General features: G+C 39.2%; 1 pseudogene; it reads left to right on the top strand.

Annotated features, from left to right (window-relative positions):
- LOC127654243 (dedicator of cytokinesis protein 9-like) overlaps window positions 1-25,079 on the top strand; it is an 88,250-nt pseudogene that overhangs the window by 9,648 nt on the left and 53,523 nt on the right.

Below are 25,079 nucleotides of genomic sequence, written 5' to 3'. Positions count from 1 at the left end.
ACTAATGTAGTTTATTAATGTTAACAAAAGGAACCTTATTGAAAAGTGTTACCAGAGGGTTCCTTCATAAACTGTTGTTGTTGTACACCTGTGTTCACATACACTCGTTACTGGCCTGTAGTGAAGTTCCAATAGGCTCGCAAAGTTTCACTTTCCTGATTTATTGTATGAAATAGTGTAATAGTGTGTGTCCATGTGTCTGTGGCAAATCAGAGTGGGAATACAACGATTTACAGCCTAGTTAAACAGCGAGTGCCGTCTGCTCTTACCTTAACATCCTCCATCGTCCCAGAGGGAGCGAAGCAGTTTAATGAGATTCCCTAACCCCTCCGCTTCCTTTGTAGTTCCAGCTTGACATTTGACACAACACATTTCTACAGTCATGCACATAAACATGTCTGCTTGTGCAAATGAGCATGCCAGACGTTGGTCAGGATGTGTTCAAAAGGATGCATCAGCATCTTCCAAACGCTGCACACATGTACTGTAGTTGTGTGTTTTTCAGATGACTGTGCCTTACCTTGGCGAGCTCCTAATTAGTCTCATATTGTATTCATTAGCTGGTGTTGGCTGTGTAGAGTGACCTGTGGGAATTGCAATTTAGCTGGCGTTTAGGTTGGCACGCTGGTTGCTTCTGCTGCCAGAATACCCTGAAGAAAAGACCAGTTAAGGCTAGTATGAATCTCCATGCAGGTCCAAGCTGGTTTATGCTGGTTTGGTGCTGGTCTAGCTGGTTAAGCTTGATTTGAAGCCTAGAAGGGGCACCATCATGTAAAACACAAGTTGTGCTGGTGACCAGCAATGCTGCTCTTTTTTTTGTTTTTTACAAAATACTGATTATTTTCTTTTAAGCAAGGGACAGTGTCAGGTCTAAAAACTTCCGTATGGATGGGGGAAGGCAGTGCATATGAAAATATACATAGCATATGCAAATTTGTGCTGTTGCTGACTGGTTTTGAAGCTTTGGAGTCTCTGTGCAATTTTGAAAGCGTGACAACATTGGATGGCAGTGTCTCAGATGCTCATGAAACAACAGTGTGTGTGTGGAATGCCCATTAAAATTCAGGTGACTTAGAGATGGTGAGTGCACTGCTTGGTAGAACAAACCTAATAGTTTGCTTAAACTTCATGTGATGTTTGGGTGGGTTTCTGAAATGTGTTTTATGTGAATTTACGTAGTGCTGTACTTCCAGTGAGCATTCCTCAGCAGGGAGTCCCCGTCAACGCACACGATAAGTGGATTACAGCCAAGAAATTCTCCACACGTGCTTAACACACACACATAAACGCAGTGGATTAAACCCCCAGGTTTCTTTTTCTTTAAAATACTTCATTTCACAACAGATGTGTCTTGTACAATTCCAAAAGCGGTATAAGAATTGATCATAGAAACTAAAGTTGACATATTTCAAGTATATATTAAATTATGTGGATAGCATAGTTCAGAGTTCAGACCATTTGGTCTTGAAGGAACTTGATGAGAATGTTTGAGTTCATATTTGAGTTCAATTTCTGACTTTTGATTGTCTGCTTGCACCTCTGTTAGCAAAATCCGTTGGCCCATTAATTTGTTTAAGGGTGAAGATTGACATCACAATATTAGCACAAGCATTTTATGAATCAAAGGCAGATTATGTTTAATTTGTGCATGATTTTCCAGACTGATCGCGCTGTTAATTCAGCAACAGTAGGTTGAAAGTTCTTCAGCTAAAATCAGTCTGTGCTTGCCGAAAATTTGAAGCTCTGCCCCTAGTGACTGAAACGGGAAGTGTTGTTGAACTTATGGGTACATGTATGCTCCAGTTTCTGGCTGGTGAAATGTCCACAGAGCGGTTAATTAGTTGTCAGTGACACTATTTGAGAAATGATAATTACATTTTAAAACATTTATTTTGCATAATTGTAGTGCAAGGATAAAAGTGCAGCTTTTCGCCTAAACCGAAGCCTTTAAGACCCAGCAGAAGCACCTGCCAGCTGCTTGCTTCAGCAGTGGGTGGAACTAACTCAAACGTGGCAATCCCATTGGCTAGTGCTCACAGTCCACGTTTTGATTCAGCAAATCAGTTTGAGTGAACACAGTCAGGGTGATTAATATTAATGAGCCCAAAAGCCTGCCGGCAGCGACAGACACTAAGCTGCAATCTACACAAGATAAGACATGAGCAAACTGAGAAGTCATCCTTGACTTGTTCGTTAATGTTGTTAATCAGATGAAAACATTTTGCATTTTGTTAAATGTTAGCGAGTTTTAAATCTCTGACCTCTTTATTGTTAGTCTTTTTCACTGAAATACTGAATGACAAATAAAGATTCTGAAGGGGACAGACATTTGGGAGTCATGTGTGTGACAACAATAATCTGTCATAGTATACTTCTAAACAATATATTGTTCTTGGGCTTTTTTTGACACGTATATACATATTTGACACGGACATAAAGGACTTTGTTTTGTGCTTTGATTCTTTGGTTCTGGCTGACTGGACCAATGTTTGAAATGTTTGACAGCAGTCATTAAATTATACGATAATTCTTTTGTTTAATATGAAAATTTTCATTCATACATGGTTTAGTCTTTTAGTTCTACTTATGAAAGTTCTATCATAAAAAATGCGGATGTTTCTTAAAAGTCCAGTTGATAGAAGGTCTGGGTGTCCCAGCGAGTATTGACGCTGACTACCACCCCTGGAGTTGTGAGTTTGAATCCAGGGCGTGCTGAGTGACTCCAGCCAGGTCTCCTAAGCAACCAAATTGGCCCGGTTGCTAGGGAGGGTAGAGTCACATGGGGTAACCTCCTCGTGGTGGTGATTAGTGGTTCTCGCTCTCAATGGGGGCGTGTGGTGAATTGTGCGTGGATCACGGAGAGTAGCATGAGTCTCCACATGCTGTGAGTCTCTTCGGTGTCATGCACAACGAGTCACGTGATAAGATGCGCGGATTGACCGTCTCATAAGTGGAGGCAACTGAGACTTGTCCTCCGCCACCCGGATTGAGGTGAGTAATCGTGCCACCACGAGGACCTACTAAGTAGTGGGAATTGGGCATACCAAATTGGGGAGAAAAGCGGAGAAAAACAGTCCAGTTGATATGCTTTCTTTCGAATGATGCCACATAATCTTAAAAACATAAAACATTTTCTGAAAAATACTAAATGAAATTATGTAAAACTGTCGTATAGTAAAAAGAGAGGCTTATGAGAACACCCTGTCCACACAGGGCTCGTCTGTTGACATGATTCAATGGCTTGAGGCTGTCTTCTCTGGACAAGTCGACACGAAGGAGCTAAACCGTGTATTTGTTGGCAGTAGTAGCGCCATCGTATGGAACGGGACCCCCGTTTACTGTCATCATGATGCAACATGCTGCAATAGACACTTCCAGTGTAGACAGCATCACTGATTGATTACCTCTCGTGTCCAATGTAGACAGGGTGTTAGAATGTGTGCCCCCCCATTTTTCAGATCGTTTCTATGCCCCTGGTTGTAAATGATGTAATACATTCAGCAGGAATGCATAATGTATTAACCATGCATCATAACCCAAACCCCAACCCAAAAACGAACTATCAGTTGAGTAAAAATGTAATTTTAGAGGAAAAATGCAACCTCTGAATAGCACTCATCATAGTTTAGGGTAACACAATTACTTCCTGGTTTCCATGGGACCAGATCCCGTGTCTCTGAGGCTGCAGAAGCAACACGGGAAAAGATAAAGACAATTGGATTGATGCAAAGATGTCTGATGGGATATGGTGCTTGTCAGTAACTCGGCAGAATGGGCCCGATGTCAGGGTACTGGAACATTCAGTAGCAACATGTCTTGTTCTTGTGTGATCATGTTGGATTTTCTTTTGCCTTTAGAGATTTCAGAGAGGGTTGCGGGAAACACATTTTTATGAAAGCTGTGTTTACTGTATGTGTGTGTGTGTGTGTCTGTGGAAGTATTTGGGCACCAGCATTTCGTTACATATCCAGTAAGTGCCTGAGTTCTGCCGCTCTGCTCTCTGTGTGTCCGTGTAACGTTATGGAGTCACAATGGACATTGTAACAGAGACCTGTTCCTCCATCATTATTGGGGGATTCAGACTGTTAATGTCAGCTTGAACCAATCATAGGATGGCTAAAGAGAAGATATGTGTGTGAACTGTGCCTGGCACAGTTCAACACAACACTCATTCACAACTCTCTTCTCTACCTTTTTTTCTCTCTGTTACTCACTCTTAAACAGAACAGATTATCTGCAGACAAAGACATTTGTGTTTGTCTAACTGAACATCATTTTCTCATCACAGCACACTAAAAAAAGAGTTGCATGTTGTACTGAAACTTTTTGGACTCTTTCTCAGAAATTTCTTCCATGTCCAAAAACTAAGCTGGAAAAACAACAGGACAAAAAAGATCAGTATGTACAGTATATGATTCAATTAATGTCCTGACTGAATTAACCAGACTGGTTTGCGGACCTGCTGTTGTAAACGCAAATGTTTCAACACTACCACAAACCTCAAAATGTCATTGAAAGACATTGATGGATGAGTTCATTTGAACTCCTTTTGGGGTAATATTGGATCTGTTCATCTAGTTTTCCCCTGTTAAATGTGTGTGTGTTTTGTCTCCAGGTAAAAACGAAGATGATTGAGCCGTTGGACTATGAGAGTGTTCTTGTCCAGAGGAAGACACAGATACTCAGTGATGTCCTCAGAGACATGCTGCAGTTCCCTATTGATGACTTTCAGGTCAGATCTTCTATTTGTCTGTACTTCTGCCCATCCAGCTTTCAGAACATCCACTCTTCCCTCTGTATTCCATTCCTCCATCCTTTCACCTATTCTTCCCTGCTATAGCGACACAGGGGAATAACGCCATTTATTTGCACATACTGTCCGCACGTGCTGTTGGCATTTTAGCACCCAATTCACTAAAGGAATTTAGCAAATAACGTAAGCACACCCCGATATTTGGTGCTAAACACAATCTGCATGGCGCAATTCCCAATCTTGCTGGTCAGTTCGGAATGCTAAGTTGTGGAGGAAGCAGCAAACTACTTTTTCATAACTCTAAAAATAACTAAAATTAAAATCAAAATGGTCTCAGATTCATTTTAGTTTTACTTTTTGATATACTAGGGTGGATATGGGCAAAGTGGGACCCTTTTGGAAATGTTCCATTCCTTGGCACTTTTAATTATGATCCAAACACACATACAACCTAACATTATACCTTTGAAGAAAGCTTAGGATGTCTTCAACTTTAGTCAAAAGACAAAATGAAGAAATGTTTAGTGGGGTCATATGGATTACTTTTAAACTGCCACGGTCCAAATCACTGAGATCAATTTTTTTCCCCATTCTGATGGTTGATGTGAACATTATATGAAGCTCCTGACCCGTATCTGGATGATTTTATGCACTGCTGGCACATGATTGTTGGTGCCAGATGGGCTGGTTTGAGTATTTCTGGGATTTTCACACACACACAGTTTCTAGAATTTACTCAATGGTGCTAAAAACAAAAAACATCCAGTGAGCGGCAGTTCTGGGGACTGAAATATCTTGTTGATAAGAGAGATCAGCGGAGAATGGCCAGACTGGTTTGAACTGACAAAGTCTACGGTAACTCAGATAACCACTCTGTACAATTATTTTGGGAAGAATAAAATCTCAAAATGATATTCTGGGATGCAGGTTGGTGCTGCAGCGTGAGGGGGAGCTACTCAATATTAGGCAGGTGGTTTTAATGTTGTGGCTGATCAGTGTATATTCACAAACATATTTGCATTTTAAATGCTGTGTATGGAAATTATAGCATAAATATATTTAAGAATCTTAAATCTAAATGTAAATGTGTAAATGTCTCACCTTTTCTACAAACAAGTCAAAAACCCTAATCCTAATATCCAAAGTCACTCATTTGCTTACATTTGAATAAAGGAAATAAATAGTGCAGAATTGTATATATGTTTTCATTTTACATCATAACTTTTCTTTCTTTTACATTTTCAAAATCTTAAACCATTAAAACCATATTTATTTCCACGGTTAAACGAAAGAAAGAGAAAAATCCCAGATTTTCCATGTGGTCTTAGAGTTTTCTGTATGTAGACAGTAAAGGGATAGTTCACCCAAAAATGACAATTCTCTCATCATTTACTCACCCTCATGTCATCCCAGATGTGAATGACTTTCTGTCATCTACTGAACTCAAATCTCACTTCTGAAGTTATAGATTAATCCACTGGAGTTGTATGGATTACTTTGTGTGCTGCCTTTATGTGCTTTTTGGCGCCCGTTCACTTGCATTGTATGGACCTACAGAGCTGAGATATTCTTGTAAAAATCTTTATTTGTGTTCTGCAGAAGAGAGAAAGTCATACACATCTGGCATGTCATGAGGGTGAGTAAATGATGAGAGAATTGTCATATTTTGGTGTACTATCCCTTTAAATGACAGATCAACATAAACTATCCCCAGGGTCTCTGTGCATTTTATTGTTCATTGAACTAGTTATCCACATTAAGGCCTCAAACAGAAGTGTCTTCACTTACACACACATTCACGTTTTCCCACCTAATGAGGACATACCATACAGCCCAACAAAGCTAAAACACATGACTATGCCAACACTAATACAAAATTAAATGGCTTAATTTTTTGTTGATTATCCAGCCAAATGTGGATTATAAAAAAGTCTCTATCTGTTTTCCTCTGAATTTGAGCATAGTTTAGCCAAACCCATTTGTCACAGATCACAATCTAAGAGACTCAGTTCGGTCATTGGTCAATTTATATATATTTAAGCAATATCACACAAGCATGAGTGTGATGTGGCCCTACATTTTTTTTTATTTTTTTTTTTTTATGTATTTGGCAGACGCTTTTATCCAAAGCGACTTACAGTGCACTTATTACAGGGACAATCCCCCCGGAGCAACCTGGAGTTAAGTGCCTTGCTCAAGGGCCCAACAGTGGAATCTTGGTGGTGCTGGGGCTTGAACCCCCGACCTTCTGGTCAATAACCCTGAGTCTCAACCACTCACATCAGCACTGATATGATTTTGAGTGCCGTAGGTAATCACAGGAGTGCTGATTTAGGGCCATATAGAACAATTATGAGTGTGATGTTGCTTATATACAACCGTTCAATGAACAAGTAAATGTAAAAATATGGTCATAAAAATGCATTTGTGCATGGAACTACTTTCTTTGGCGACGGATCAAAATTTGCCGTTGCTGATTCAAAACAAATGATGCGTCCAAGCCTTCATTAGTAATTCAAAAATGTCACTTCAATAGTATCACGACTTGCTGAACAAGTTTTTGGATAGGCAAGGCTGGATGTGTGTGTGTGTGTGTGTGTGTATGTATGTGTGTGTGTGGGGGGGGGTTTACGAGGACAATGTTTTTGGTTACAAACTGGTAATTACAAGGGTATTATGCTATAAATGTGGTTTATGAGGACATTTCTAGTGTCCCCATAATTTAAATAGCTTAAAAAACATACTAAACAATGTTTTATTGAAAATGTAAAAATGCAGAAGGTTTTCTGTGAGGGTTAGGTTTAGGGGTTGTTTTAGGTTTAGAGGATAGAATCTATAGTTTGTACAGTATAAAAATCATTATGTCTATGGAAAGTCCTCATAATGATAGGTAGACCACCATGTGTGTGTGTGTGTGTGTGTGTGTGTGTGTGTGTGTGTGTGTGTGTGTGTGTGTGTGTGTGTGTGTGCATGTGTAGACCCCGAAGCCGCCACCATTTGCGCCATTTAGAATTTCAGCCGCCGCCAGCCAATAATTTCGTAAGCCAAATTGAGCCGCCATCTGATAAAGTTTGGCTGAGCCGGCTAGAATTATTTGCATCAAATAATATTTCTATCGCATAGTGACATACACACACGAAATATATAAACAATACACGAGATCTATTTTCCCACTGGATTCATAACAGCACAGTCTTGTGCTCGTTGCTACGATACACAGACTCACAGTGAATTGACGACCAATTAAAATTGCTCGTTTTCCGTACAGAAGAAGCGATGCATTTTTTTCTCACACTGAGGTGAAATGGCGGAAAGAAGCAAGCAAGGTAATTTTGATCTCACTTCTCACATACTTTCGTAATTCCTACTTACTTTTTTTTTTTTAACTTAGGCCTACCCAGACGTTTGTTAAATCTTCAGGGCACGGTTGCACAAACACCTGAATCAAAGATTGATGTTATGAACCAAATATTCTGGAACGGAGAGATTTATAGCACTGAACGTGATATTACTGCTGTAACAAACCACCGTTTCCACATTGCTAATTCACGACGCATGCTTCAGTGTACATTGAAGTGAAATGTGCAAAACTTTGTCCAAAATAATTCTGATAACAGTGTGTGTTTATATTAAAGGCGAGACACGGCAGGCAAAAACATCGCTTTTTTTTACTGGTCAATTTTGAGATTTTTGGATATTTGTCTTCAATAACATGTCTTCTTTCAGACTTGTGGTGAAAAAAAGTCTGAAATACACATTTAGGTCTTTATTTTACTACACTTTGTCTGTTTGCGTCTGTAGATTTCTCATAAATTCAACAAAAGTTTGCGTTCTTAATCAACATACATCTCTGCGATCTCTGCCGTCACCCTCTCATCACAGTATTGCATTTTGTAGAAATATAGTGTAAGCCATGCATTGCTTGGAAATATTGAGATCTAGTAAATCAGTATAACATAGACATCTGTAGACATGAAGTGGCAGCTTCAGCCATTTGCAGCTATGAAAAGTTTGGCGGCTGCAGCAGCCATTTAGGTTTTGGCTGAGCCGGCTAGCCAGCCAATAATTTCATCAGCCAGCCATTATTCTCAAAACAAATGGCTTCGGGCTCTATGCATGTGCAATCACCTGTTGCCACACCGAAGCAGAGATGCTGTCAGCTTTCTGAAGATCAGCTTTCTCAGTGGAAAATTGCATCCAAGCGGGGGTATTCATCTCTATTTTGTGGTAGCCGGTGCGCAAGAGTCTTTCACTATAGAAACCGCAATCTTCTCCGGCATTTTAAACAAAAGTTCCTCTCCAATGTGGAAACTCCGGTAAGGTAAGTGCCTTGAGTTCTGTAATTAATCAGTCTGTTGTGTCTCTCCGATGTGTTGAGCCAAAATGCTGAAGTTGTTTGTTTAAAGTGGTTTAAAGTAGTGTAGTAGTAATACAAGCGATCACAGAGTGCTGTATGTAAACGGCTATCGCAGATTCACTTCACGTCATCTAACTGGCTCATATTACACACAAAAATCATCTTTTGCCACCACCAGCCTGAATTTTCAATTGAAATAATTACACGGTGTCCCGATTAATTAATCGCAATTAATCGCATATACAAATATTTGCTGAGAGCCCCTCATATAAATATAATTAAATATATAATGATGAAATAATGATACATAGTTATCTTTAAATATATATATATATTAGGGCTGTCTATCGTTTCAAATTTTTAATCGAATTATTTACACGGTGTCCCGATTAATTAAACGCAATTAATCGCATATACAAATATTTGCTGAGAAAGCCCCTCATATAACAATGATTCACCATTTCTGGCTTCTCCTCCATATGAATGAACTCGACGTATTTCCTCACCTTTATACCCGTATGTCCGGGGTCGGGGTATGCAAATACTGTCTGCCAGCTTCTCATTGGCCTTTTTTCATAGATCAGAGGTATATTCGGTGCTCAAGAGAGACCCCTAGTGTCGCTTCTTCGACACAATGTCCCATTCCCTCCATCAGGGAATGGAGGTTACATACGTAACCTAGACGATATATCTGGATGTACACTCTTAGTAAAGAATGCCAGCTTGTTTTATTCTGTTGCATTCTTCACAACCTAGCACTCAGAATGTGTCTGTAATATTAAGTACTGCGGCGTCCAAATTAGCACTATTAAGCTCTGTTTTTTGGGTGTGTTTGTGCCATTGCCTTTTTTACATAATTCCTTTTGTGACTCTGGTGCTAAAACAACACAAACAGCGTGTGCAATTAAATGACGCCATCAGCGGGCACTTCTCACTGTGAGTTTTATCTCATTACTATGCACAAACCTTCCTCTTTCATTCTGCATTTTTATATGCTGATTTATGGCTGATGTCTGAAATATTTCCACATGCATCTCTGTAGATCTCCACTTTGAAGCGTCAAGGCAGAACTTTGTACTCTTCAGTACCAGTTGGGGCGGAAAAGAGAGCCAGCAGCTTGCTCGTTCAAGAGGTAAGAGCTCACATTACCAACCTAAGCCATAGATCAGGGGTCCAAGTGTAGGAAGCAAACAGAGTATCATTGATCAGCAAGGATGCATTATGGACATAACGGGGGCTGAGGAGTAGGATCAATACATTACAGTTGAAAAGACTGGTGGTTCAATCTAAAATGTACAGTATGTTTGGCACTTTTGATCATCCAAATAAAGGGAGTGCGAAAATGAGCTTCCTTAAGTTCTCACACTGTATATCCGTTTAAAACAAGCTTGTGTTGGATGTGCATGACTTGAGAGAATGGAATAGCGGTGGAACAGGTCAGAACAGAATTCCGAGAAGTTCCTCAATCTAATACAATAATTGTTCTGTGTATATGCACCCAATTGTGTAAGGATAAGCTGTATGCTCATGTGAGGTCTTGGTCATTGTAGGGTTGTGTTGTTAAACGATATGTCATGGGCGATGGCCGTCGTCAACCGTAAAACAATACTTCCTCTTGCTAAAGAGCTCAATGACATAATCAAGTGTAGCTGGGCCAGAGCCAGGAGGTTTTTCAGCTTTACACAAATGAAAACATTAGCCTGTACCGTTAGTCACAAGTCTACTGTACACTGCAAAGCATCAAGCATCTGAAGGCATTCAAGCATTGTTCTGCTAAACCTTGAAATCAAGCTCTGGCAAAAACCTTTGCACCCTACATTTCTGATATAAAACATGTTCATCTCAAGCATTGAGGAAATGTTTGTCATGCTCTGACTCCAGAGCCAATATCATTGTGTTTTATAAGAGTTGTAATTAAATCTGACATGAGCTGGCCAAGGATTTTACAGATTTATTTAATCAGTTTTGTCATGTCATAATTCATCAGTGCTGGTGGTTTAGTTGTTTTTCTTTTAGATTATGTTTGTGGTAATAACCCAATAACAACTTAAATATATAAAATGTTCATGTTTATTTATTTATTTTTGAGGGCTGTTTGCTAAGACAACCATCTCTATTGCCATTGCCCATACTTAAAGGGACAGTTCACCCAAAAATGAAAATGATCATCATTTACTCACCCTCATGACATCCCAGGTGTGTATGACTTTCTTTCTTCAACAGAACACATTTGAAGAAAACTAGAAAAATATCTCAGCTCAGTAGGTCCTTAAAATGCAAGTGAATGGCGATTTATCTTTTGAAGCTCTAAAAGTCACAGACAGGCATAAACGTCATCCATACGGTTAAATGAAAGACTTCCAAAGTGATATGTTCACATTTGGTGCAAAAAAGAGGGGTGAGGTTAAGGTTCATGAGAGGGTAGAGTATATTCGTGTATACTGTGTTGTTACAATGTTGTCATTTTCCACTCGGTTGAGACATCCAGGATAAGCACAGAAACGCACCATTGTGAGTAAAGAAACGGATAATAACAGATAGGTAACGCTTTAGAGTCCTGCACGCAATTTACAGCCTAAGTGCTCTTCTGGATGTTTCTCATGTGTTACAAATGTCAATGCGATTACGTCACACGCACAGACCACTGCAGAACGGACGCATGATTTTTATCATGAGTTTTAAAAAGTACTTAAATATTTATCTTTTTCGCACCAAAAGCGATCGTGTCCCTTTAGAAGGCTGGAATCGTATGGATGACATTTACGATGAATCACCATCCACTTGCTTTTTTAAGGACCTACAGAGCTGAGATATTTTTCTAGTTTTCTTCAAACGTGTTCTGGTGAAGAAAGAAATTCGTACACATCTGGGATATCATGAGGGTGAGTAAATGATGAGAGAATTTTCATTTTCGGGTGAACTGTTCCTTTAAGGTTAAGGATGTAAACAAACCCCTAACCTCAAGTATTAAAGTTCATATGCCTCTTCCCACACTATTTGTGCCAAACAGACTTACACTGAAGAAGGGAAGCCATATTCAGATACATGCTTTTATTATGAATGAATTATCTCTGTCTTATATACAGTTTTCTAATTGACAGGCTATCGATTTCACTGTAGAAGAAGTCTACTGTTTCTCTCTGTTAATTCGATTTAAAGTAAGAGCAAAAAGCGTCTTGCAGTTTGTAGACTTTTAGTTTCATCTTATCCCTTAAGAACTGCTGAGGACTGAATGCTTTTCTTGCTAACAAAGCAAGAATTGAATCTGCTCTAATGTAATTCCAAGAGGATATATTAGTGTCTGTTTTTGGTGCAGTGTGGTGACAGCTTTAACAGTGAAAAGAGGAAATTATTATTTTGAAATTATTTTCCAAAAAGCAGTTGCCACACAGGGCAAAGGAAAACATGGGACTAACTAGATTACTAGGATTGCATAAGCCTTTTTGGTATTATGTAGCTTTGAGTGTGTGTGTGTGTGTGTGTGTGTGTGTGTGTGTGTGTGTGTGTGTGTGTGTGTGTGTGTGTGTGTGTGCGTGCATGTTTCCATCTAACTGTATGGAGGAGACAGATGTTTTTTTCTTCCACAGTGCATCAAGACCTACAACTCTGACTGGCATGTGGTGACATATAAGTATGAGGATTATTCTGGAGACTTCCGCCAACTTCCAAAGTAAGGAGCACAGCACCCCTAAAACTGATTGGAAGAGGGGAAAAGAGAAGGAGTTAAAGAACAGCTGGTCTTTATAGAACAGTTGCCGACGTACTATCTATACCAGGGCTCTTTTGCTAAACCTATTGGCAGCATTTTAAGACATTATGAGATGCAGACGGTTACAAAATCTAGGATACCATCTAAGATACCTAATTTTTGCTCGATTGTAAGGCAACATCGCACATATCCTTACATAGAAGACAATTCCATAATGCTTTTTGGACGAAGCTAGAGAAATATCTATTAAAATGTATTTTTATATAATTTATTGAAACTGAAAAGTCAAGTTTTTTTTCATAATATGCATTAGCATAAATTTCAAAGCAGCTTTACAGGAGGTCATTATGTCATCACTGTTGCCTGATTTGGATGCAAAACACACAAATATACATTTCTTTAACTTGACACTTTTAAAAATGCAACACTGGATGAGCATGAGACCTGCCACAATGGCCAAAGATGTCCTGCTAACAGATTTTCCAAAAATATATAGGCTAAATATCTATGACCTTTTACGCACTTCTGAGTTCTTCTGACTATGCTAAAAAACGGGAACATTTCTTACAGCCTGCGATTTGAAGTCCGAAAGTAACTGTCTTGAAATGTATTGTTTAAGGGGGTGAGGATGTTTTACAAGCAGTGCTTTAATGGCTGTAGCGATGGTGCTACAGTGCAAAGGGGATGAATATAGAGACTAAACTTGTTGGTGAGAATTTATAGTGCTGACAGACTAATAGCACAAAAGCACAGCATTCTCTCAGCACAGTTAAATGGTCTGCACTTATATAGCAACTTTTTTAACCTTAGAGGTTACCAAAGCACTTTACACTGTGTCCCATTCAAACACACACTCACACCAGTGACGGCAGAGCTGCCATGCAAGGTGCTAGCCTGCCATTGGGTGCAACGTGAAGTGGTGGCGGCGTAGTGGGCTAAAGCACATAACTGTTAATCAGAAGGTTGCTGGTTCGACCCCCACAGCCACCACCATTGTGTCCTTGAGCAAGGCACTTAAATCCAGGTTGCTCAGGGGGGATTGTCCCTGTAATAAGGGCTCTGTAAGTCGCTTTGGATAAAAGCATCTGCCAAATGCATAAATGTAAATGTAATCTTGGGGTTCAGTGTCTTGCCCAAGGACACTTCGGCATGTGGAGTCATGTGGGCCGGGAATCGAACCACCAAACCCTGTGTTTGGCAGCCGACCCACTCTACCACCTGAGCCACAGCCGCCCCAAACACTCTTCCCATAAAAATATTAATGCTAAAACTAAAATTTAAAAAAGAATTGCTAGAACATAGTCAATCTCACTAATCGACTAGTGGGTTGGTGGACAATTATTGACTGGCAGTAGACAGCAATGCAGCTCACTAGGTTTCGTAACAGAGCCCAGGAGTCATTGTCTGGCCACAGTGTGTGTTTGTGTGTGTGATGCTGTTGTACAAGTTTTATCAGCGTCCTCATCCTGCCCTGCCCCAGTGTTGACAGTGCTCTTGTCCTGAGCCAATTTAGGAAACGTGTCTTTCTTCACTCAACAACATCATCAGCTCTTTTCCTATTTCCTCATCTCTTTCTTCCTTTCTCCTTCGGACAGGACAGCATCCACACATTCACTGCAGCCCTCTCAGACAAGTGTCTGCTAAACGTTTTCCACGAGGTCACTTCCTGTCTTAGCTAACTGATGGAGAAGAATCATGTCTTAATGGTCAATAACTGGCAATTCACATTGTGCAGATCATTAGACAGCCAGTGTCTGGCATTTGGTAAAGGTCGCAGAGGACGCAGGAGGGATGATAGTTGTGGTTAGATGAAGATGATGATGTGTGCTGTACATGTGGATCATTATCATGATCATCATAGTCCAGAGGCTCGACCCGCCCTACTCATTCATGAAAGCTCTGCTAATGGCGTTTCTGTGAACACACGTGGCCTTGCACACACACACACACACACACACTCATCTGTGTTTTGCATCAGCTGTTTTTGAGCGATAAAGTCATTGGTGTCTTTGAGTCGGAAGTGCTTAACCTCTTACCTGAATTAAATGACACATACCATCTTTTATTTTATTTTTGCAGTTATTATAATTACACACACATTGTAACTGCGACATGAGAATGACCTGTGAGATCATCGAAATGATTGTATTACATTTGTTTTGTTCTTTTACAGTAAAGTTCCTCGACTAGAGAAACTAGCCAGTCACGTGTTTGAGGTGGATGAGGATGCAGATAAGGAGGAGGTAAGAGACAATTACCTAAGATCATTATCTATGATCGCTGGAAAAACACTTCGCTGGATCTGTAAAGATAACATTATCAGCTAGGGCTGGGAAAAATATCGATTTTCAGATGCATTACAATCTTCACCTGAAATCTCAATATTGATTCTTAATCTCAAGATTGAGCTTTCACTCTCTGTGGCAACACTGTATGAGAATGCAAGTAAATCACTTACACGGCCAAATTTTGCGCTATGACTTCCATGTTATGTGTGTACAAAGATGAGATTCACAAAATGTGCCTTTTAATATTTTTTCTGTTCTTTTGTCCCTTTTCGGTAAAGAAGCCACTCAAAAACAATCTCATTAATATAAGCTTATATATATATATATATATATACCGTCTCTTTAAGAACAGCAGCGGTTATATCCATATATACAGTATATAATGAGTATATCAATCACATACATGATTTAAAATCTATGTAATTAGCCACTGCCTGACTGTCCAAAGATGAGATCCACATGATCCAATGACATATTTAAAACAATTTTTTTATTCTAATTGGACATTTGACTCCCTGTTAAAGTCCCTGTCCTTAAAGAGACAGTATCGTGTTTTAGCATGTGTTGCCATATTAATGTAAATAGGACAAATTAGTCATCTAAAGAATAAACACATACAATACACACATATATACTGTATATATATATATATATATATATATATATATATATATATATATATATATATATATGTACAGATTTTGCTCTTATGGTAAGAAATGTCCTAACTACACTTTGTGATCAGTCGAATGCCAGTTTGGTGAATTAAAGTACCAATTTCCTTCCGAAACAGCAAAATCTTTACATTATTCCAAACCTTTGGCCACTAGTGTACATTTTCCAGAATTCCAGCGCTAAGGAATGGAGTTTGTTTGTTCAGTCTGAAGGCTGCTCCCTGTAGAGATGAGGAGGAACATGAATAATTTAGGGGGTCAGGTAAAAATCGACTTAATGTTGAAACAAGGAGGAGGGTGTTCAGAGGCTGTAATGTGGGATAGGATGTTTCACATCGACTTACATGTGTTTTCAGGCTTAAAGATACAAATGAGTTGGATTGCTTCTGTGTTTTATGAAAGTGTTCTTTTGTGCAGCTCATATGTTCTTTGGTGTTTTGTTCTTGACTAAACTCTAAAGGATGCCGCCTCATTGGGTTCCCAAAGAGGGGGTGTGTCCAAGCACGGCTGGCTGTACAAAGCTAATATGAACAGTGCCATCAGTGTAACCATGAGGGTGAGTTACATATACACACACCCTTGCCCGATTTTGGTGATGATGAAGCATTTTAAGATAAAAGCGGTGTTTGGAATGCAATACTAGCATACTGCTTACAGTTTACTGTCTACCATTTTTTTAAAAGAGTATGTTAAAGAATGTATTATGTTACAATGTTGTCACATGACAGCAAGTGGCCTCAAGTTATTATCTCAGAAATACCAACAATTCAGTCATGTTATCTCTTGGAATAACTTTCAAAGTATTATAATGAATTTGACAAGTTTGGTGAAAAACATGCACACAATCCCCCTGAAGACGATCTAAACAAGTGGTGCCGGGGAGGAGGAGGGTTTCAGTGAAAAGATTTTCTAGAGCTTGTGCCATGTAGTGTTTGAAGTGTCTGAAAATTTGTCAGCTGCTGTGTGCATTTTTCAATTCCCTTTTTGATTTGTAACTAGTAGCACTTAATAATAAACATGCAAAAAAATAAAAATAAATGAGGTGCAAATAGTTTTCCGTAAAATATGTTGAATGTTAAATAATACCAAGCTATAGACAGTCAGCTTTTTAATCAAATCGTTTTTTTTTCCAGGAGTGTTGGTCATTCGTGTTTTTAAGTTTTCAAATTTGACTTGATTTTATTTTTACAACGTTACAATGTTTTTCAACTTTGGCAACGAAATCTCAGTGTAACTCACTTTGCACTGTTAAATCAGACAATCAAACAATCAGATATTAGCATAATCAATTCTGATTGAAGTAAATGCCAGCATCGTCCAATTTTGCTTTATAAATTCTGAATTTAAGTACTAAGTTACAATTGACCCATGTCTGCCAAACATGTTAAAGGGTTAGTTCACCCAAAAATGAAAATTATCCCATAATTTACTCACCCTCAAGCCATCCTAGGTGTATATGACTTTCTTCTATCAGCCAAACACAATCAGATTTATATTAAAAAATATCCTGTTTCTTCCAAGCTTTTTAATGGGAGTGAATGGTACCTTAGATTTTGAAGCCCAAAAAAGTGCATCCATCCATCAAAAAAGTATCCATTTGGCTCCAGGGGGTTAATATAGTCCTTCTGAAGCGAAGCGATGCGTTTTTGTTTAAAAAATATCCATATTTATAACTATAATCACAGTCTACATTTGCATACTGCAAAATAACACAAGTAATATGGTAGCATGCTCTTCCAAACATAGACATCCAATGAAGTGCTGATTTCATCGACATCATGACAAGGTTGCATTTTCTGCATAGTTTTGTTTTCTGCTGGTTTCAGCCATGTACAGAGCAGACTCTGACCCTTAGCCCTGCCCTTTGGGCCAGATTTGAAATCACCATGTCACAGGCAGGAAGTGGTGCCTTACCAACTTCCTGTTGTCATTAATCCATTTTCCCATGGTCCCATTGACCTAGGGGTTATTTTTAGAACCGTTTCTAGCTTTACATCTAAACATTGATGGTCTATTTTCATGTTATGCTTGTGTTTCACTCTCTTTCCCATTTTCTCTTTAGTCTTTTAAGAGAAGGTATTTCCACTTGACCCAGCTGGGAGATGGATCATACAACCTGAACTTTTACAAAGATGAGAAAATATCAAAAGAACCCAAAGGAACCATTTTCCTGGACTCCTGCATGGGTGTCATCCAGGTAACTATAAGTATAAGCCACAATGCCTTAAAGGGATAGTTCACCCAAAAATGAAAATTCACTCATTATTTACTCACCCTCATGATATCCCAGTTAAGTATGACTGTCTGTCTTCTGCAGAACACATTTGAAAAAAAAATTAAAAATAAAATCTCAGCTCAGCAATCCTTAAAATGCAAGTGGATGGTGATCAGACATTTGAAGCTCCAAAAATCACAGATAGTCAACATAAATGTCATCCATACGACTCCAAAGGTTAAAATAATGTCTTCTAAAGTGATACAATTGCTTACTGTGCCACAAGCCTCACCAAAAGGAAGTGTAAAAATTACTTTTTGCAAGCAGGTTTCGCTCAAACTCTGCCCCATTTATAAAATAAATATTTTAAATAAATAAATACACACATATTTAATCACATTTAAAGAAATGTTCTTTTTCAACAACAAGTTTGAAACAGAAACTCTATTGAAAATATTTGTGGCATAATGTCACAAAATTATTTTCTGTGGTAATCATTGCCCCAAATGCTGTTTTAGAGTTTAACTTGTTTTGAAGCCAAAAGGTAAAATACCTTTAAGGTTCAGCAGAGCACCTGAAGAACAAATGCTTTGTTCTGTGTATTTATGCAGCACAAAGTAGTTTATGGAAGGAGACAATATCTCTAATAACAACCGATTTTGGATGGTCAGTTCCACAGATGGGGTTACTCAGGGTTACAGAGAAAGATAAAAAGATAAAAAAGAGAGCGCAGGAGAGAGGGAGTGATAAAGTCCAGTCTAGTTCAGGCATGGTTTCTCCCAGGCTCAAATATTTCCACTTTCTCCTGTGATGCGCACAGTGTGTGTGAGTGCAAGTGTGGTCACATTCCACGATTCACCACCCCTCCTGAAATTACTTTGGTATGCATGCCCTGTTTTGTCTGTTGTCAACATGTGTTTTTTGTTGTTGCATTTTCTATGCAAGAGGTAATAAAAGTTATTTCTAAGTCCAAAACCTAAACACTTCTACAGGTGCACATGCACAGCAGCCAGATATTCATTGGCAGTCGTCTGGAATAAATGGCTTTCTGCTTTTGTAGGATGAATTTACATTTCTGGTCTTTATTCATTATAAATTAATCAGGTTAAAAGTTAATCCAATATCTCTAGTGCTCTCCCAGTGTGTGTGTGTGTGTGTGTGTGTGTGTGTTCCTATAAAATCACTAATGAGACACACACTTTTCATAAAGTTCATACTTTAATGAACCATAATAATTGACAGCTCAATTGATGTGCCTGAGCTATGAAATAGCAACTCTGGTTTGCCAGTGTTGTGATTATAAAAGTGCCTCTCTCTCTTACACTGTGTGCGTATAGAACAGTAAGGTGCGACGTTTTGCATTTGAGCTGAAGATGCAGGATAAAAGCACGTATCTTCTGGCCGCAGACAGCGAGGGAGAGATGGACGACTGGATCAGCACCCTCAACAAGATCCTCCACAGCAGCTTTGAACTCGCCATGCAGGAGAGGAGAAACGGAGAGCTACATGATGGTCTGTGTGTGTTTCTGTCAGCATTACTGTTTCCATATAGAGAGGAAATAGTCAAGTGTGACGTGTGTATGTATGTATATGGGTGATTCTTCAATTAGGGGCTCTTTAAACTACTTTAAATCTTAGTTCACACAGCTACACAAAAACACATCCTTTTCAGTAACTCTTAACACCTCTTAAACACTTTGGATTTCACACTGGAGAGGAGGTTGGGAGTTTTATTTGCATTTGATATGTTTCAAGGGAGACAGCACATTCCTTTCTTCTCTGTATAAAACAACAAACACCTGCCAGCCAATCAGAGCGCAGCACCAAATTAATAATTATTAGTGATGCTTGCTAAAGCTAGCATTAATATTACTATTCCTTATACTTATATGAACAACAAATATAGTACTATTGTAGCAAACACTATTACATTTCAACATTTGAACAAACTCCTAACCTTAAGAATTAAACAAATAACTCAAATGCAAAATTTTGTTTGAAAACAATATTTGTGCAATGTACATTTTCGTGATTGTTATTGTGATTTTATATTATTATCTAGTCTCTATTATCTAGTTATTTTACAGTCAGTATGTCTGTGAACTGGTAAACTGAGTTTGCAGGTTTTTAAGTTTCAGTGCAGCATCTGTGTTGTTCTCTCACCCAGACGATGAGCTGAGCAAGACCGACATCTTGCCGGGGAATTTTCAGGACAGTTTCCAGGTATTGTGAACACATAGACACACATAAGTGCATATGATTACATGATTAGCTGATTGTCTAAACAATCATCTTTAGTTATGTAACTGGTTCTACTCGACCTGCTCCGAGTGGGATTTGAACCGGCGTCTCCAGCATGAGACGAGGAGGCTAAAGGCTACAGACTCTAGCATCAGTCGCTAGTGCATCTTTTGAGGCCAGGGGAGTGAGTTTACACACTGCACAGTTATCACGCACCAACTGGCTCCCGTTACACTCACCCCCTAATCCTCACTCCCATCCTGGGTCACGGCACCACTATAACGTCCTACTTGACCCACTCTGAATGGGATTCGAACCGGCGTCTCCGGCATGAGAGGCAGGCGCACTAATGAGGAGGCTAAAGTCTACAGACTCTAGCATCAGTAGCTAGTGTGCCTCTTGAGGCCAGGGGAGTGAGGTTTACATACTGCACAGCTATGAGGTACCAGCTGGCTCCCATTACAGTTATATAAGAATGTTTGAGTGTAAAGGGTAGCTAGATTAATGGTAAAAACTATTCGTTTCTTTTGTGGCTTGACTGAATGTGCTCAACGCTGACATCTTCACTGTCTGCCCTCTCTCTACACATCCACACATATTTCACACACACACTAACACACACCTTTAGTCCTCTCGGCTAATGTTTTCCAACCATTCCACAGTGAACCACCCCCACATTGGAACACACACACACACACACACACACACACACACACACACACACACACACACACACACACACACACACACACACACTTATTCTCTCTGTCTCTTCATCCTCCTCTCTCCTCCCTGGGATCCTCAGTCTAGATGTCTCTTTTCTCTAAAGTCTGAATATATTTTCACATACCCCATGTCTCAATTAAACACCTCATGAAATCAAAACTGGAGTTTTGTGGCTTGAAGTCCATGTCTGTTGGCTTCAAAGCCATCTATATGCTAGTGTACACATAAAAGCAATACACTGCAAAACAAAAGTAATTCCAGGAAATCTGTGTCTTTCCATTTAAAAAAGGTGCTATTTAAAGGTGCACTAATTTTTGCTGATTAAAAACATTTTAAATTTTTATTTTTTATTTTTTATTCATGCTTTAACAGAAAATGAAACTTTAATATATATAAAGTCTAAGATTCATCATTGTGTAGTTTGATTAAATATGCTTGTAAATTGTGTATAAAAAATATATAATTAATTAATAATTGTATTATAACCCCAGTGAGCAAGCCGAAGGCGACTGTGGCAAGGAACACAAAACTCCAGAACTGGGGGCCAGTTCTCCTCTGGCTAATCAGTATGAATATAATGCCAATATTAGTTATATGTGTACAGTGCAAGTCAGGGTTTAAAATTAGTAAACTAAGTAAGTTTAAGGGCCTGTGTTTAAACAAAGTCATTAAGATTAATGACTAATGTCTTTAAAGTTCATCCTGGATTAACTACAGAGGTACACATAGATGAATTGTCCTTTGGTAGTTGGCTGAAGAAGGCTTTTGTTGGCAATTATGCAGTGATGCAGGCAGAGATCAATGTGCATCACAGTTCAACCAGCAGGTCATTTCGGTGAGGTTTGGTGAGGTCCATCCTAAGTCCAAGGTTCAGGCAGTGGCATATGAAGTACCTGATGTCTTACAGTTGGAGCTGGCATCAGTTCATCCTCTGAAGTCCCTCGTAATAGACTGTAGTGATGTCTGGCTGGCACAGGCTGCATTTAGTCATCATCACTGAGCGACACGTAGCAGTGGAGTCCGACACCAAGCAGGAACGGAGCTGGATCCGGCCAGCAAAAGGAATCCCAAAGTTGAAATAGGGAAACAAATAGAATAATATTAGCATAGATGACATTCAATTTTTTCTGGTTCTGGCAGACCTAACTAATTATGAGTTGATGGATAAATTGGGTGTATGCCTGGCTAAAGATGTGTGTGACAGGTCTCTAGCTTTCTTTGTTAAAGAGGAAGCGGGAGCTGGGTAAACATCCAACGTAAGTCATTTATTTCTCCACTTTTCAGTGACACACAAGGGTTTGCTTTTCAATATAACAAAAAACTCCTAGAACACGCTGCCATGTGCATCTCTCTCTCCCCCCTCCAGCGGTCTGGACTGCCCTTTTATCCCTCTACAGCTCTCACTGTAACATAAAACAGTTGTTAGATATAATTTCCCACAGGTGTCAATCCTTAACATTCTTCCTCTCTCACTCCACAGACATGGCTTGGCCACGCCCACATCACCACAATGTGTCTTTAGTCTAGACTTAATCTCAGTGAGTGTGTCTACATCCTGAACAGTGTTAGGGAGATTATTCCATAGTTTAGGAGCCAAATAGGAAAAGGATCAACCTCCTTTTGTGGATTGTCATATTCTAGGAACTATTAACAGACCAGAATATAGCGTGATAGATGGTAGCATAAGCACTGCGGAGCTAGACCATTCAACGCTTTGTATGTAGTTAGAATTTAAAAATTATAAACTAAATTTAGCACGCAGCCAATGTAAAGATGATAAAATGGGGCTAATATGATGATATTTCTTTGTTCTAGTCAGCACTCAGGCTGCTGAATTTTTAAAAAGTTTATTTACTGAACTTTCAGGACATCCTCCCAGTAATGCATTACAATAATCTAGTCTTGAGGTCATGAACACATGAATTAGTTTTTCGGCATCAGCAACAGAGAGCATGTGTCGTAACTTATCAATATTTCTGAGATTCTGCTGTTCTACAAACGTTGGAAATTTCATTTTCAAAGCACAGATTGTTATCAAATATAACACATAAGTTCATTACTGTAGAAGACGATGAAACAGGACATCCATGGAGACTCTGCTTATTATTACTTGGCCTAATAGCGACTTACTTTTAGAGGTTTTGGTCCAATAATTAGTACCTTTGTTTAGTCAGTATTGAGTAGAAGGAAATTTCTGGCCATCCAATCATTGCTGTGTAAATTTATTCCACGATTCCTGATAATATCTCACAGAGAAGCTTATGTAAGGAGAAAAGCAGAGGCCCTAAAACTGATCCCTGTAGTACTCCATATTTTACTTTTGTTTGGTTTGACAATTCTTCATTTACAAAGACAAAGTGTTAGCGGTCTGCTAAATAGTACCTAAACAATGCTTATGCAAGTCCACAAATGACCACATAATTCTCAAGCTTATTGAAGAGAATGTCGTGATCTTTTCATGGCTCCGGTGAGTTTGTCAGTTTGTTTTGTATGTTTTGTCATTTTCTCTCCCTCATGTATAGCAGGCGCGGCCGGCATGCATGATTGGCATTTCCATGGAAACACTGATTGTTCCAGGGGGAATGCTGATCAAGCCACTAAATAGCATGCTGATCAACACCTGTTCTCCCCTAATTCACTCCCTTCTTAAGCCTGTTGTGTTCTCAGTATCTTTGCTAGATTGTTGTTTGATGTTGAGTATTAACCTCACTCTCTCTGCTTAGTTGGCACTGTCTCGTGTATCTGTTGGTTGCCCGCGTGTCGGGTGTGTGGTTGCCTTCCAATATTGCTGCATTTCAGCTGGTCTTCCACAGAGGATACCTTGTCTGTGCCCGCGTGTCGGGAGTTAAGTTCGCTCATCTCTGCTGTGCGTTGTTCTGCATCTAACTAAGCTTCAACTTCACACACTCATCCTATAAACACACTCTTCACGGATTGCCCCTTGCGGGACTACGACATGCATTCCATTCGAGATCGCTTCCTGCTTCCATCCTGCAGCCGGTGTCAGGATTTTCTACATTCCTCAACCTAGTGACTGCTCATTATTACTGTTAATAAATCCTTTGAACTGTTCCTCTGCTCTTGGGTCTGTTTGTCACACAATCGTTCATTACAGATCTATGATGACGAAGGCAGCACGAAAATCTAAAAGCACCAGAAGAGAAATACAGCCACGATCAGATGATAAGAGCAAGTCATTTGCAACTCTGATAAGTGCAGTCTCTGTTCTGTAATGGTGCCTAAATCCTGACTGAAATTGTTCATATATACTATTTCTCTGTAGAAATGAACATAGTTGTGAGGAAACTACCTTTTCTAGTATTTCTTACAAAAATGGGAGATTTGAAATCGTTCTTTAGGTAACGAATTCGCCAGGATCAAGCTGTGGCTTCTTAATAAGCAGTTTGATAACTGCCATTTTGAAGTTTCTTGGGACATGTCCTAAGGATAGCGAGGAGTTAATAATATTAAGAAGAGGTTCTGAGATTACAGGGAATACCTCTTTTAAGAGCTTAGTTGGTATTGGATCTAGCATACATGTTGAGTTTTTTTGATATTTCAATAAGTTTTATTAGCTCTTCATGACATATAACACTGAAGGATTGAAGTTGCTTGTGATGAAAATAATGAGACGCTGTTTCTGTTTTATCAGTACTGTTAGGAATTCCTTGTCTTGTTTCACTGTTGCCCTTTGTCTGCCATTTTTGTCACCTTTGCTTTCCTTAGTTTTCACTTTTGTCCCTTGTGTAGCTCCTTAGTCTCTGTGTTAGCCTTCGTGTTCACTTGTCTTTGTTTAAGAACTACACTTCCCAGAATCCTCCTGCCATCTTCACTGCCATTTTGTGTCATTGTTCACACCTGTTTATCATTTGTATTATCACTCCCTGTGTATTTAAGCCCTGCTTTTTGTTCACTCCTTGTCGTTCGTTGAATGTTGTTAGCCTGGTGTGTGTTCCCTGCCCGTGTTTTCTAGTTTTATGTTTATTTCCCCATTGAGGGGTTTCCTTTGTGTTTTGCCTGTTTGTTTATGAAATAAAGTTGAACTGCAACTGGATCCGCATCTCCTTGTCTGCCTTCGCTGCTCGTTCATAACAGAACGAACGACCACACTATGGA

This window comes from Xyrauchen texanus, chromosome 13, assembly GCF_025860055.1.
Source record: "Xyrauchen texanus isolate HMW12.3.18 chromosome 13, RBS_HiC_50CHRs, whole genome shotgun sequence".
In the NCBI taxonomy this organism is placed as follows: Eukaryota; Metazoa; Chordata; class Actinopteri; order Cypriniformes; family Catostomidae; genus Xyrauchen; species Xyrauchen texanus.
Note: the sequence above shows the minus strand (reverse complement) of the source record. Positions and strands in the feature narration are given on the sequence as shown.